This window comes from Neopsephotus bourkii, unplaced genomic scaffold, assembly GCF_033783945.1.
Source record: "Neopsephotus bourkii isolate Nb327-2 ecotype Australia unplaced genomic scaffold, CSIRO-AGI_Nbou_v1 NB_1663, whole genome shotgun sequence".
In the NCBI taxonomy this organism is placed as follows: domain Eukaryota; kingdom Metazoa; phylum Chordata; class Aves; order Psittaciformes; family Psittacidae; genus Neopsephotus; species Neopsephotus bourkii.
Window position 1 is genome coordinate 85184 of NW_026902137.1, and position 15573 is coordinate 100756.

General features: G+C 45.3%; 1 protein-coding gene across 2 annotated transcripts in view; it reads right to left on the minus strand.

The window, feature by feature from the left end:
* Nucleotides 1-15573, minus strand: part of GSS (glutathione synthetase) — a 315783-nt gene that overhangs the window by 41053 nt on the left and 259157 nt on the right. The gene's annotated exons all lie outside the window — the stretch shown is intronic.

The following is a 15573-nucleotide window of genomic DNA, read 5'->3' on the forward strand; positions in this document are numbered from 1 at the left end:
CAGGTTAATTATATGATCCAAGCACTCATTCTATATTCTCCTTGGAAATTCTGACATGAGTTACACTTGGCAAGCAGGATACGCTCCAAGCTTTGTCTTGTGTTGATAATGCTTTGCTGTTGCCTGCATGCTCAGGGTCCCAAGCACCTGCAACTCACCCTCAAGTCAGTAACCACCGGGAGTTATACTGAGCAACACAAGGAAGTTCAGCACTTCTTTCAATTAAACTCTCATTTATTCAGCATTATTTTAGCAACAGAAGCTCATCAGCAGAGAGCATTGGGGGAAGGTGGGGGGAAATAGCTCTTTTCTGCTTTCTAACCATGCTCTTCACATCAACAGAGGTATCAGGAAACACTGGAAGGAACAGAAAGTCTCTTAAAAAGGGAGTGATTTAATATAGACACTGCCAAGTGACCGTCAAACACCACCAAGACTTTGCTCCAAAAGGTTACTTCTCAGCCATTTGGGGAACTAATTTTTGTATTATTGCTAGAAAAGCATCAAAGTGCAAGAGTAAACCAGCTGTCCAATGCAGCTATGCTCTGTGTGCTAATTCTTTACACCAAGCATGCACAGAAATGTTAATAAGCACATTAGAAGCTTTAGCATGTGCAACAACTCCATAATAAAAGATGCAAGGATGGGAGTTTACTTTAAAAGGGTTATTTTTGCTTGGAAGGTTCATTTAAGGACAATTAATTATACTTTCTTATTTTTACAGGCTCTGGCCTTGGCAGTCTCCAGGGTTATTCCTGTGCCAGCAGAGACAGCATGTTTGTTTATTTCCAAGCTTCCCACTTCCCTGATTACTGCTATCACGTGCCGATATCTGTTAGTACATACACCAGCTCCCCGTTTTTAATCATAAAAACACATTGACTGTTTGCCTAAGAGACCCTATTGCTGACAAAACTCATTTATTCAGGAAGCTGGAAGGGTGTTACCACCAGTTTCATAGTAGAAACCCCTTTAAAATGCCCACATATCAGACTCCCTACAGAATTTATTGAAACCTATTATTTTATACTAGATTCTATGGATTTTTTTTTGCCCCAGTTCATGCTGAAATGCTTGAATCTCAAGAACTGCAGGGGAACTGCTTGGTTTAGAACAGCTATTTTCCTACAAATCGATTTTCAGATCACATTTGTAGGAACTTTTCAACTGGTCCTGGATTTAATGAAATCAATTTTTTTTACTTCCTTCTCCCACCAAAATTAAACAGCGGGTCCAATTCGAGTAGGCAGCATCCAAACAGTCAGCAGCATCCCTGGCAATAACTATATTTACTCCTCACACGCACGAGTAACATGAAAGAACTGTCTGACTGCTGGCAAGGAACCCAAGCATCGCTATCTCCTCACCTGCCTTTTGCAGGCAGGACACTGTGGGGCATCTCTGAGAGATCCATTTGCCCTAAAGGGAGTAAGTCAGGGCTGACAACCAACAGCCAGACCACAGGAGCACTGAGAGCTGGAAGCCACCAATCTGAAAGTCAAATTTAACAGAAGATGACATCCTGTTTAGCCAGAGCCAGCAATGCAACAAAAGGTCTGCTGCAGACTTACACTGAAGGTGAAAACACGATTTTTTTAAGGGAAGGAGCAAAGATGAGCAATTGGCTTTAGGTTGCTGATGAAAGCAACAACTTGCAGACATTTGTGTTTGGCTACGGCATATCACATCTGGGCCGCTGGCACAGGCTCCACACCAACCCCAGCGATACACTAAGATATCCAGATATAGTTGCTATCCTAATTATAGAATGGTTTCTGTTGGAAGGCACCTTAAAGCTCATCCAGTCTCAACCCCTGCCATGGGCAGGGACACCTTCCACTAGAGCAGCTTGCTCCAAGCCCCTGTGTCCAACCTGCCTTGAACACTGCCAAGGATGGGGCAGCCACAGCTTCTCTGGGCACCCTGTGCCAGCGCCTCAGCACCCTCACAGGGAAGAAATGTTGAGTTACTCCGGTACAGACAGGGATGATGATCTTGTTTTTCAGAGGGCAAATGCACCAAAGTCTTTTCCTTTCACACTCTTGTTCTTGTTCATCACCAAAATAAACAACATGCAACTGTAGTGTGAACACAGGAACAGCTCTCTGATGGATCATCTGAGCTACAGTAACAACAGAGAAAACTACTTCTATTGTGTTTTAGCCTCTTAAAGTATTAACAACTGGCAAGTTTAACATAAATCTTGTACTTCTCTAAGCAAACCTTGAATGGGCTGCTAGTAAATGCAAAATATCCATATCAGTTTGGCTTGTGAAGAGATGCGATCAACCAGTTTGAGAAAACATCACTGTGAAATTAAGGGCTGACAGTAACACCTCAGCGCAGCAGCCCGTGTTTCAGCCTAAGGACCAAAATTTGCAGTCCTGAGCTCTCCAGCAATAACTCTGGTTGACAGTTAACTTGCAAGAAGGGAGATGACAATCTGATGGCAGTGCCAGCCATCCTTCCAGCATCAAGAACAGCAGCCAATTTCTGAGCTTTATTTCATGTCAGCTTCCTCACTCTTCCTATCCTGTCAGGCTCCTCTTACCTTTCATGTTTCTTTTCTTACTTGCTCCCTTCCTCTTCCTACTGCTATAATCTCATCATACCGCCTTCCCTGTAACTAACCCCCCACCCAAACATGCCAGCATCTTGTCAGCTGCCACTCTTGCTGCTTGGCTGTGATGCTGCTCCCCTTTCTTCTGCTATTTCTCTCGTACAACTGCAAGATAAAAATGATCTTCAGGGTACAAAAATGAGTCATTTGTGCCTCTGAAGCACTTAACACAGTTGGCTCCTCAGATGTTTCAAAGTTACTATACAATAAAGCAATCACTTCAGGTTTAATAAACAATAAAGAGGAAAAAAAGAACTTTCTATTGAAGATGCTCACTAGGAAAGATGACTTGATATAGTTACAGGCTTGCAATTGCCCAAGTCCAGAATGAGAGTGAATGTAAGCTTACAAACACACCCAACCTAAAGGCTGGAGAAAGCAGGTCCCCTGCTAGAACAGAAATGCAGGTACACACGCACCTCTTGCAAAGAGAAGGAGCTACGTAGAAAACATTAGAAATAGCTTGTGAATGTTTGTATCCATGCTTTTCACTTCTTAGGAACTGAAAAGAGAGAAACACCAACCCAGTGCAGCCAAGTGTGGAACTGCTTGGTTTGTTGTGGGGAGGGCTGGGTTGGTTTGGGGGTTTTGCTTGGCTGGGGTTTTGTTTAAAAACACACTTCTTACAGTCACACACCTCTGAAAAAGTATCAAAACGTGAAATATCTTGCCAAGAAACAACTGACTGTGGAAGAAAGGCATTACACTAGCACTTTCATCAACAACTGTTTCTATTAAAGCACTGAATTCACACCTAGAAATGCTGCTAGCACATAAATGGGTGTACATTGACAGAAAATCCCTATTCTGGAGAAATGAACCATCAAGTGCAGCAGCTTCCCATCTTGCTGACAGAAATGCTCTTCTGCTTATCCAGCAAGTATTGCTGCAATTCCAGTAAGTGTGTTTCTAAAGGAAGGAAGACCCACCTATAGAGCAGCCAAATTGCTTTAACTCCCTCCTCACACCCCTTCACCTTCATGCCCTACTTCCACCAGCTGGCACAGCCGTGTCACATGCTTTCTGCCAAGGGATAGTTTTACCAGCTTCAATATCTTTTCAAAGAAACAGAATATAGCACCAAGACCACTCTCATCCCTGTGCTTTTTCATTAAATAAAGAACCTGAAAGCACACTTCACACAAAAGTTGTCTTGGCTTATTTTGGCCTCTCCCCCTCTGTTATTTAGGGGCTGAGTTTTGAATTGATACTAAGGGAATGAAGATTCACACAGACACACAGATTAAGGTCATTCCAGTAACAGCAACAAATTCAGCAGTACTGAAGTCAAAAGCACATTTTTAAATCATCCCCAGTACAGGATGAAGCCCTACTTTTGCTTAAGCAGGACGTAATGATGTTTTCTTCAAACACAAAGAGAGAAGGATTGACCCTCCCACATGACAACTTAATCCATGGTTTATCTGTTTTTTAACACTCTTTATGTTGTTGTTCTTTACAACATCACATAGGAGAAGTACTGAAGCAGCTCTCTGCTGCTCAATGCAGTTGAATTAGCAGCCAAGAGCTGCTTCCCAGTGATTTAACAGAGTCGTTACCCAGGAATGAAGCTAAGATTGACAAGGATTGGACACAGAAAAAATAAACGTGGTAAAAATCCACTTCCTCTGTTATATTGGCTCTGAAGATGTTTCAGCTAACAAAACATGAGATACAGGTTACTTTGAGCCTTGCCACTACAAAGGAAGCAGCACAGCTGCATAGAGGTTTGTGTCACTACAGGTTGCTCAGGCTGCAGCACTGATCTGTGCCCACACATCATCAGCAGCTGTCAAACCCCACAGCCCTTCTGCAGGATGAGCTCAAAAACACTAAGGCACAAGAGCCAGGTCCCATCCTCCCAAAATTCATAAGCAGCTCAATCATTCTTAACTACATGAGCTGTGCCACGTCAAACACAGCAGAACGCACCAAGTTGGCTTGAACTCCCAAGCCCACCGTCACAGAGAGATATCTCTGGAGAAAGGTATAAACCAAGCTCCTGGCCTTGGACTGATTTACAAGCACCAGTTGAAAGAAGAAACCCAGAGGAGACCAAGCACTACTTAGGTTCACTCTTCCTGGGGTTTCTTGCCCTGTTTACCAGCTCTGCTCACAGGCGGATATTGCACTCCCCAGAATTAAATCAGCTTTAACTATGGCACTAAATAATACTTCAAGTCTTCTTTCTTCAAAGGTCCTTGTTTTCTTAAACTGACTTTGTAGCATTTTCTTCTGGGACACTCTGCCCTACCATCCAGCTTGCAAAGCATCCGACATCTCTGAACTATCTATCCTAAGATAGATGGAATGTATTTATTGGATATTAAAAAAACAAGTGTGTCTGATTAAATGATATATAGCCTGATTAAGACATAGTAATTGCCTCCTCTACCATGAAGATATATGATCTTTAGAGCTTGCAATAATGAACACTAGAAGCAAATGCTTGTTTTGTAATTACGAGCATACAGACAGGGCCAGTTTGAAAGAAGTTTTTATCGATGCCATCAATAGTAGTAGCCTTCTTTGTGTGGCTGCTTTTGCATATGTAGAGGGGTTCTGTCCTCTGAGCCTGCCTGGAAAGAGCAGAGTGGTGGGAGGCAAGTGACATTCAAAAGTAAAAGGCAAAGAAGGTGATAGGTCAACAGGTAACAATTTCCCACAGAAAAAAAAAAAAGTATCATCCAAATGAAATTATACCCCGGTAGTGCTAACCAGCACAGCAGGAGAACACCATCAGAAGGAAAATCAGAACCCTAGAAATCCCAGCCTAGTTTGTGTTGGAAAAGACCTTGAAGTTCATCAAGTTCCAAACCCCACCACGGGCAGGGACACCTTCCACTAGAGCAGCTTGCTCCAAGCCCCTGTGTCCAGCCTGGCCTTGAACACTGCCAGGGATGGGGCAGCCACAGCTTCGCTGGGCACCCTGTGCCAGCACCTCAGCACCCTCACAGGGAAGAGCTTCTGCCTAAGAGCTCAGCTCAGTCTCCCCTCTGGCAGGTTCAAGCCATTCCCCCTTGTCCTATCCCTTCGTGCCTTTATGTTTCCTTAGAGAACTAGGAAACATGAGTGGCACCAGTAAAAAAAAGTGACTCTTTGGCTTAAGTAAGCCAATACCACTCCATGAAAAGTTCAAGAAATACCATAAGAAGTCCAGCATATTCTTTTCCAAGAATGACAACACAGAGTCAATAAATGTCAACTCACAAGCCACCATTTGTGGTGCTGGGGCAATGGGAAACACAGGTTTCTTGCATTGCAGCAGGAAATCTGGGCTACAGCTTTACTCAGTTTACAACAGCAGGTGACCTCTAGATGCTGCTGCTGTTTAGAATATCTGCTAGAAAAGCCTCATCTATGAACATGCCTCCAAGCACATTTTAGAAGCTTCATTACATGTTTTATCTATGCGTTACCAGACACTGAGGAAATAGACTGAAGCGGTTTCCATACAAAATTCAGAAATCTCTAAAGGACATGGGCTTTATATAGCAATACTCACACACACTCCTGCTGCTCATCACCCAAACATCATAAGAGTTTTTGTGAATGTTAACTAGGCTTCAGTATTTCTATGGCAAACCAGATAGGTATCATCACTCTTATTGCTCACATCAGTGAGCAAACCCATATATACCTCGAGCAGATTTTGGCAGGTGGGTTTTAGATGACTTCTGCATATTTTTTTTTATTAGGGCTATATTAAATCACTCACAAATTTACTCAGTGCCAAAATATTTAAGCTCCAGTGCTAACGTTGCACACCTCTGCATTCTACATTCAGCACTTTCCATTCAAGCAAAGAATAAAACCTGCCAATACACATTTACCTCATTTATAAAATTATAATGAAAATTACCACAGGCATAAAACAACTATTATGATAAATAATGAGCTTTAAAAAAACCCATACACATACAGAGGGAGAATCAGAGAGACACTGATCCTTCTATGCTGAATGTTATTCAGAAGGGGGATTGTCAGCGCAGTGCTCAACAGATCGATTTATTTCCCTTTCTGCTCTCCACTTAACTGGATTTTATATACAAAAGTAATTGTTCCTATAAGAACCAACCCATGTCCATATCTTTTGAGGTTCAAAGCCTCAGACCTACATCTTTGCCACTATTTGGGTTTCCATGGTAACAGATGATAGTGCCTTCTAAAAAGAAATACTATAATATTCTGCAATAAGTGTCCCAAATCATTCCCATAATATAAATGAAAGCCAGAGCATATGGGCCTGCACAGCGAGCATAACAGACTAAAATAGGACAATTAAACAGGGAAAGCAGAGCTGAGGGACTTTCACAAGGGTGGATGATAAAAACAGGGCTCTAAAATGCAGAGAGAGGAGACTATCACTCTAAGAGTTACAAATGCCTCTATATACACAGTGACCTTTCCTTGCCACTGTGGAAACAGGCAGTTTCACAATATCACCTTTTTAATATTAATTGCTTATGTGCTAGGAAACAAATCAAGCCAGCCAGGAGTGAAAAATAAAGTGGGATTGTAGTGCTAACAGCTCCCCAGAGGGAGTGAAAAGTGATTATTGAGTTAAATGGCTGCATTGTTAACAGTTGCCACACAGAGTAGCTTGCTCAGGGAGATCCCGTTTTTCATTGCCAATTTACTGACAGCAAAATCTGCGAGTAAATGAACTCCAAGGAAATTATTCACCTTCCCCCCAAAATTCCCTCCCTGCTTGCTCCCCTTTCATCTTCTTTCTTCCCTAGATAAACTGTGTGTAACAAGCTAGTGGTTCGCCGCAACTTTAAGATGTGGCAGCTCTACTTGAAAGCAGCCAGCTACATGACTAAACACCCAGTGAAACTGGGGGGGGGGATATAAAGCAAACACTGGCATCGGAAGAAAAGTGTCAAGCCAGTGTTCAGGTGAACAGACCCAATGTAAACCCACTGTCCTACTTTCCCCTGAATGCTTTCTCACAGCTGCACATGACTTTAATCTCTCTATTCTCCACTCTGTTGTGCTAAAAACACACACAAAGCAGACAGCAGCAAAGCAGACAGCAACTGCAAGAATATCCCACATACCTGGAGGGGGGAGAAAAAATGCACATGTGCTTCAAGGAAAAAACTTCCCCATAAGCAAAGTTTCTCAGTTTGTGAAACCTTGGTAGAACTGGCAATTGCTAGAGCTACCTGGTGTTATTTCTGTCTCCTCTGTGGGATACTGGAGGAATTACATTAGTAGCTGACCCTAAAGCTAACAAAAAGTGTAGAACCTCAAAAGCGTATCTCCAATTACAAATAAATACAGCGACTGCAGGCAACGGAAAGTAATTGCTGGGGAGGAGAGTTAGAAATCGAGCAGTACAGAAATCACAAAGAAATAACCTTTAACCAGCTCCCTCAGTGTGAAACCAGGTATTCCTGAACAAAGCCATTGGCGTTCTGCTGTCACTTTGTAGTATTCCTAATTTTATATGCCGTGGATAATACGAAGCAGCAGCAGCAGCTGTGCAAGCTGGGTCGGAATAGAATACCACTTGTCTTGACTTGTGTCTTTCTACTTCTTATCTCACTACCATGTAAGAAAATAAATCCGAAAACTCAGCCAACTTCTCTCACAGTGATTTTTCGGGATGTTTAACAAAAGGCTGCTGAATAAACGCATTAGGCTTTGAAAAAGAATCAGACGGGAGCTATTTGCATCCTAATAGTTATGGAGACAGCACCACCCCATGGAAGATGCGAAAAGGCACCGGTGGCAGTAACGAGTCTCCAGACTTCATCGGAATATTACAGACAACGCGCATCTGAAGAACTCTGCTTTTCACCATAAAAATATCAGCTCTATGGACAGAGACCAGCCCATGATGCTTCACGCCAGCCAATACAGTCTAAGAGGAGCAAACTTTCTTTTATAGTCAATAAGAGCAGCTCAGAAAACACCATTTTTTTCAAATGAGCTCCTCTCTGGTAAGCAGTGCACTCAAATAGGGGATAGGAGGCAATAAGAACTAGAAAACCTCGCGGTCACAGTTCCCACTGAGTAGATGATTCAAACAGAATATTTCATGACTATATATAAATAATGACAACATCTGGCCAATCCTTCAACGTGCATGTATTTAGCTCAAACGGCTCATACTGCATCTGAGGGGAGTAACAATGCAAAGTGGGTTTTACTCTCTTAAAGTTTGATATTTTCACAGGACACTCTTCTTTCTAAGCATCTGGGTAAATGAGTCATCAAAAGGCAAAGTTCTGATCTCAACTGGTATGACAAATGTCAAGAACATGAACATACAGTTGGAAGAGAGAAAAAACCAGCTCCGCATATTGCTTACTCAACGAAGCAGCTATCGAACTAGGTTAGATTTCCCAGCCTTTCTAATAAATCTGGGGATCTGTGCAGTTGCCTAGCAATGCAGACAAGATACCAAGGGGGTGTCACACCGGGCAGGATTGATGACAGCATCTACTTCACCGAGCTGAGCCTCCCGGAGCCCTTCGCACGCCCGCTGGCTTTAGAGCCAGGCTGGACCCAACGAGGGTTACACGAGCTCCGGCTGCCCGCCACCCGCGACCCTCGGCACTATTTCTGTCTTAAAGACGCAAGACAGAGACATTTGAGCTGTCTCAGTCTTAATTAAGAAAAATCTTTTGCTGTTTGAGAGCATCTAAACTTAGTTTCCAACCTCCAACATGCCCGAGCCACAAGCACTGAGACTTATCCCTATGCTTAGCAATGCTGGACAGGGAAATTTACTTGTCATAGATATAGGTGAGGAAAAAAAATGATTTAAATAAAAAAAATAAGCTTAATACATGAAGTCAGGAGAGAAGAATGTTACAACTAATTTTTTCACGTAAAGAAAAAAATTGCAGTAAGAAAACTAATGTCATATTACAAAAGCCAAGCGAAAAACAAGACAACGCTTATCTTTGGTACAAAATGGCACAAAAGGAGAAAAGGAGCTCCATCGGCACCTGTTATCTTCAAGTAATTCAACCTATGCCTAAAGAAACTCGTAGGAGAGTGAAAATAGCTGGCTACTATTACTGTCCACATGCCAGGAGAGAAGAGTATTCCACAGCGGAGTGACAGAGAAAGCGCCAACTGGGAAGGGGCCGGTCCAAGTAGCTAAGCCCACCGAGAAAGTTACTTGAGCTGCGAGATACAAGGGGAGGAAAAGCTGCCGCTAAACTTGTGAAAATAGCCCCGAGCCCCTTCGCCTGGCTGGGGGAAAAGAGGCAGCGGCTCCTCCGAGCTGCCCATCCTCGGGAGCTGACTCTGACTCGGAAAGCCTTTTCACCACAAAAAGGGCTCAGCAGTGATCAATCCAAACACAAAGGCGCTGCTTTCACCTCCAAACGCATCAATATCCCGTGGACCGGGCCCCCCACCCGCCGCTGTCCGCAGCCCGGTGGGGTCAGCAACAGAAGCCCCCAGGCTCCGGGGACCGACTCCCAGGGCGACCGCTCCTTCCCCCGCCGCCTTCCCGAGCCGTTCCCGTACCGCCCTGCCTGCCCCGGGGCTCCCCGCAAGCCCGGGAGAAGGGATCGCTGCCGTCCCCGGGGCCGCACGCCCCGCCGTGGGGATGCACCGGGGGCCGCGGGCGGGGAGCCGCTCAGGGCGGCGGCACTCACCTGCGAAAACCTGTCCGTGCGCCTTGGGCAAGAGCTGCAGGAGGAAGAGGATCGCGGCGGCGCTGGTCATCCTTCCCCGGAGTTCAGCTGCCCCCCGCGCTGCCGCGCTGCCGCTGCCTGCCCGCGAACATCGCCCGCATCGGCGGCGCGGAGCCGCGGCGCTGCTCGGAGGAGCCGCCGAAGTGGCGGCGGGCGGCGCAGGGAGCGGGCGGGAGGCGGGAGGCAGCGAGCCCCCCCTCACCAAGCCCAGAACTGGCCGCGCCCGCGCAAAGCCGGCCCCGCCGCCCCACTACAGTGAGGGGCGCGACCCGGCCCTCCCGTGAGTTAAAAGGGTTCTGCAGGGGCTGGGGAGGCGGAATGTTAATTCCTAATCAAGCCCAGCTGTGCACACGGGAGTCTCCCATCGGCAGTAGCTGGAGCACAGCGCCTTGGCAGGCTGTGTCGACTGCCTGCTCCTGCCCTGCTTCCAGCGGGAGCGGGGAGCGAACGCGGTGTCCTGCGTTAACCGTAGGATGGGGAGTGCGGCTGAGTGCGGGGATGAGGATGGGAATAGGAATGGGGAGAAAAGAGGAGAAGCCACCCTCTACTAGAGGCCGGCGGTGGGAAACAGTGGGCTCCGAGGGTCCTTTGTGCGAGCGGCGGTTGGGAACAGCGGGAGGCGGTTGCAGCTGAAAATACTCATTGTCATGATTATTCACTTTACTTTCGAGTTAACTGCCAAATAGCTTACCGCGCACCGCTGCGCGCCGAGGCTTTATACACAGGTGAAAGCCCAAGCTTGAACAAACCCCTAATAATTGCTTATTCCACCCGCAAGTTCTTTACTCAAACAGAGTGCCTCTCGTAAGAGAAAAAGAAGCACAAAGCAGATAAATCGATACCGATAAACCACCTGAGCTCGGGTTTGCACATTGGAAGGAAGTCGATGAATACCCGGCTAAAGCATCCGTGTAACCACCAGCACCACTGGCGGATGTTAGCACCTCAGCTCGCAACAGAAGCGCCAGCGGTGCTGGGCACGACTTCCTAGCACACCGTTCCTAGCACACCGCTTTCCCGTTACATCCAGCGCTGCTGCCGCCAGCGTCCCAGCTCCCTCCTCCCGTCCCTGTGGCTCTCCCCAGCTCCGTTTCCCGCCCAGCCCTGGCCAGGAGCAGCCCGCAGGGGGGGGTGTTGTACCGGCGGTGGCCCCGCTCCCGCACGGAGCCTCCCGAGCGCTGGAACCTGGCTCAGCGCACGGGCTCTCCCCAGCAGGAAGAACTCTCTCGTCCCAATGAGTTATTCTAATGCTGGCCCTGTCCCAAACCAGGGCAGGAACTAGGCCGTTAACACCGATTTGTATTTAGAACTACTGGTGTGTATTTCACATGAGAGCTCCCGAGACTTAAAAGTCACACACGAAGGTTGGAGATGATTTCCTTCATACTTGTTTGAGCAAGTCCAGAGAGGCCATGGAGATGCTGCAAGGGCTGGAGCAGCTCTGCTCTGGAGCCAGGCTGAGAGAGCTGGGCTGGGTCAGCCTGGAGAAGAGAAGGCTCCTGAAGGGGAGACCTTAGAGCAGCTCCAGTGCCTAAAGGGGCTGCAGGAAACCTGGAGAGGGGCTTGGGACAAGGGCCTGTAGGGCCAGGCCAAGGAGAATGGCTTGAACCTGCCAGAGGGGAGACTGAGATGGGCTCTTAGGCAGAAGCTCTTCCCTGTGAGGGTGCTGAGGTGCTGGCACAGGGTGCCCAGGGAAGCTGTGGCTGCCCCATCCCTGGCAGTGTTCAAGGCCAGGTTGGACACAGGGGCTTGGAGCAAGCTGCTCTAGTGGAAGGTGTCCCTGCCCGTGGCACAGATTGGAACTGGATGAACTTTAAGGTCCCTTCCAACACAAACCACTCTGGGATTCTTTTAGGGCTCAGTTCAGGGCCCATCCTGACAGACTCTCTTGCCTGAGACGGATCCCGCCTTGGTGAAGGCACCCATTGGAAGCATTGTGCCCTCTCCTGCACAGTTGCAGTGGTGAGCGAGGTTCTGGGGCTGAGCCATGGAATCCTGAGTGTAGGAGGGAGAGAGGGCACTCAGCTGGAAGTGCAGGAAGGGTGCTTGCTTGCCAACACCAAGCACAGGTGTAGCTGCCCCCTGACCAGCTCACTTTCAATGACCAGAAAGGACTGTGGTCATTGACGAGGCTTGTGGTTTTAGCATTGAAGCATCAAGTTTGACATTTTGAAGTCACTATTGAAGAGCTTCACATTCCATTACTTGTCCGGTGAAGTGCAAGCATTACCTTGCTAGCCAATGGAGACAGCCTCAGTTTGCAACTGATACTCTTCCCTCAGAAGTATTCAGAATCCCTACCCAGAGCTCAGGTTCAGAGGTCCACATATCTCACTCAAAACCAAATCTCCCCCAGTCTAAAAAAGCCCTCCAACAACCAAAGTGTGCTCCTTTCTTTAGGCATTAGCATCACCAACACAATTATGACATGCCACTATCTTTTGTGCAGCATAAGGGTGATCATAAGCAACCGTACAGCTGGAAATAAAGGGCAAGCAGAGAACAGAATAGCAAGAAGAAAGAAAATGCCACTAAGTACTCCTCTGGGTAGTAGAAAGGATGCAGCCCTCACAGTAGGCGTAGTCAGGAACTGCTGGAATATTCTTTCATATAAATTCAAATTGCTTGGACAATAAGACCAGAGTCTTGAAACACAGAGATGTTGCTGGTAAGAAGTGAAGGAAATGGCAGCAAAGAACAAGCTGTAAAAAATGAACCTGAAATCACCAGCTGTTTCCATATAAACTAAACAGGAAGTAACAAAAGCAAGTTTGGAATTCATGCTCAGAATGACAAAAATTTGATAAACTAAGTGATTTCCTGAGGTGCAAGCTGCTGAGGGAGTGGAAAGCAGAGAATCTTAATACTTCTCCCAAGGAAAGGTGTCAACTGAAGAAAACGCATCATAATACTTATGGAGACAGCACCAAAAGCAAGGTGAAGAAAGGCAGAAGATCCTTACCTCTAACTAGATAAAGCAGAAAAAAGTTACAAATAAGCAAGCTACAAGAGTCTGGAAAAAAGACTGATCAGAAGAGACAATTATGCCTTAGATATCAAATAGTGTGAAGCCACACACTAGGCTGAACTAAATCAGGCTGTAAAGCCTTATGAAGGATTGTCTGAGCTAAAAACCATTTTCTTGGGAGAGAGGAAAGCAAAGAATGAGGTAAGATACAGGATGACTGCAGCGAGGACAGGATAAGCTAAAATGAGGCAGATATTAGACAAAAAACCTAAACCCTGAAGTATTTTAGTTAACGGCAGCACTGAGCTGGTAATAATCTTAAGTGCTGAACAACAAGCACAGTATGAACTCTGGAGCCACTTATCTTCCCACAGTGTGCAAGACCTTTAGTAGAATAAACTATGGAGGAACAAGGATGTAGAGCTAAACTGAAAAAAAAATAGTTTAAAATACAATGTGGATATTCCAATGGAAATTGGGCAGATCCAACCTTAAAAAGACCACCCCAAAGCAACATCACACAACACAGGTTGTTTTGTAAATTAAACAAACATGATCAGGTCACATCTATCAATGTTTTCCCTGATCTTCCAATTGAATGGCACCCAGAAAAACAGGCAGTATTGCAGAAAGCACATGCAGCAGTGAACTGCCCTAAAAGAGAAAGGGACCAAGGCTGGGCAAGCAGGGATCACAGAGATGTGAATGTAACAGTCAGGTACTTCTAGAGCCATCTTAAAGTTCAAACCTTTACATTAATACCATGGGTTGACTTCTAAGGGAATGTCTTAGATGTTTGTCATAGATGTTTGTAACACAAGAAGATTGAAATAGTCTTCTGGAGAACATCATCATCTTTGAGAATTGAATGGACGATGGTTGGATGAAATGCAACTATTACAAAAAGTTGTATCACTGGAGAAGGACAGTGAGAAAGCACGCTGTGTATTATGTATTAGTTCAAAATAAACAGACATACCATCAGTATAACTCATTGACAGCCAAGGGAACCTCTGAAATTCAAACAGGGTCATAAGATTGGTTCAGTGATAAACCACAAAGCAAGATACAGACAAGCCATGCTCCCAGACTCTTGGCACTAACCAAGCAATAACACTGTATCCAGAATCATAGAATGGTATGATTCATAGGATGTGCTTTTATATATTCTGTGGCCTTTGAGTTAGCACAAGAATTAAAACCCCTACAAAATGGAACAAATTGGATGAAGCCTTGGGTGGCAGGGTTTAGTGTGAGGTGTCCCTGCCCGTGGCAAGGGGGTTGGAACTGGATGATCTTAAGGTCCTTTCCAACCCAAACCATTCTATGATTCTTAAATGGGCTTGCTAGATCTCTGCATTTCTGGGCTAATGTGTCTAATTATTATTATTTTTTTTTTTAATTGTTGTTATTATTATATATTATTACATGCCCCATCCCTGGCAGTGTTCAAGGCCAGGATCACTGGGACTTGGAGTAACCTAGTCTAGTAGAAGGTGTCCCTGCCCATGGAAGGGTGCTGGAACTAGATGAACATTAAGGTCCCTTCCAACACAAACCAGTCTGGGGTTCTCTGATTCTATTTATGAAGATGGCAAAAGAAAAGTTCTAAATCTGACCCATCCGGGTGTGTATCATCAGCTATGATATTTTGCTGCTACTAATAACTTCAGCAAGGTCTCAAGTGGCTTAAACAAGAAAACATTAACATAAGTTCTGAAGTTTTCTTGAGCTTGTGGCTGTAGGCTTCTTGACTCCGAAAATCTTTTCCCTCACTTCAGTGAGAGAAAAATTAATTAATTTTTATTTTCTATAATTATTTCATTTTAAAATTAATTACTTTTTAAAGAGAAAATTTCTTAGCTTTACTCAACCACAAGCACCCCTGGAAAGCAAAGTGCCAAACAACTGGGGGCACTGTCACATCATGGCACCAGATGCATTAAACCAAGGAAAGCTATTAAAAGAAAAATGGACTCATGCACATGGACTGGACTCAATATGTATGTTTTTGAAGTGTTCAGCAAACAAGTCAGTCTGCTGCCAGGCTTGAAGAGAAACATGTAGGGACGCTTCTTTTTGCAGTTCTACAGGCGTCTTTGGTGATGCACAGGTCACCAAAACACAACTGCTAACTACCTGGGTATAAGCAGATTCCTAGAGATACAGGAGAAACTTTGTTCCATGTGCACAGTAACACACACCCAATAGGTGCATAAAGAGAACGTCATACTTAAGAAGTTTGGTACACACCAAGATCAGCCTGATCCAATAGTGAGACTATTTTTTCTCCCTCGAGGCAAGCAGTATTTATTACTTAT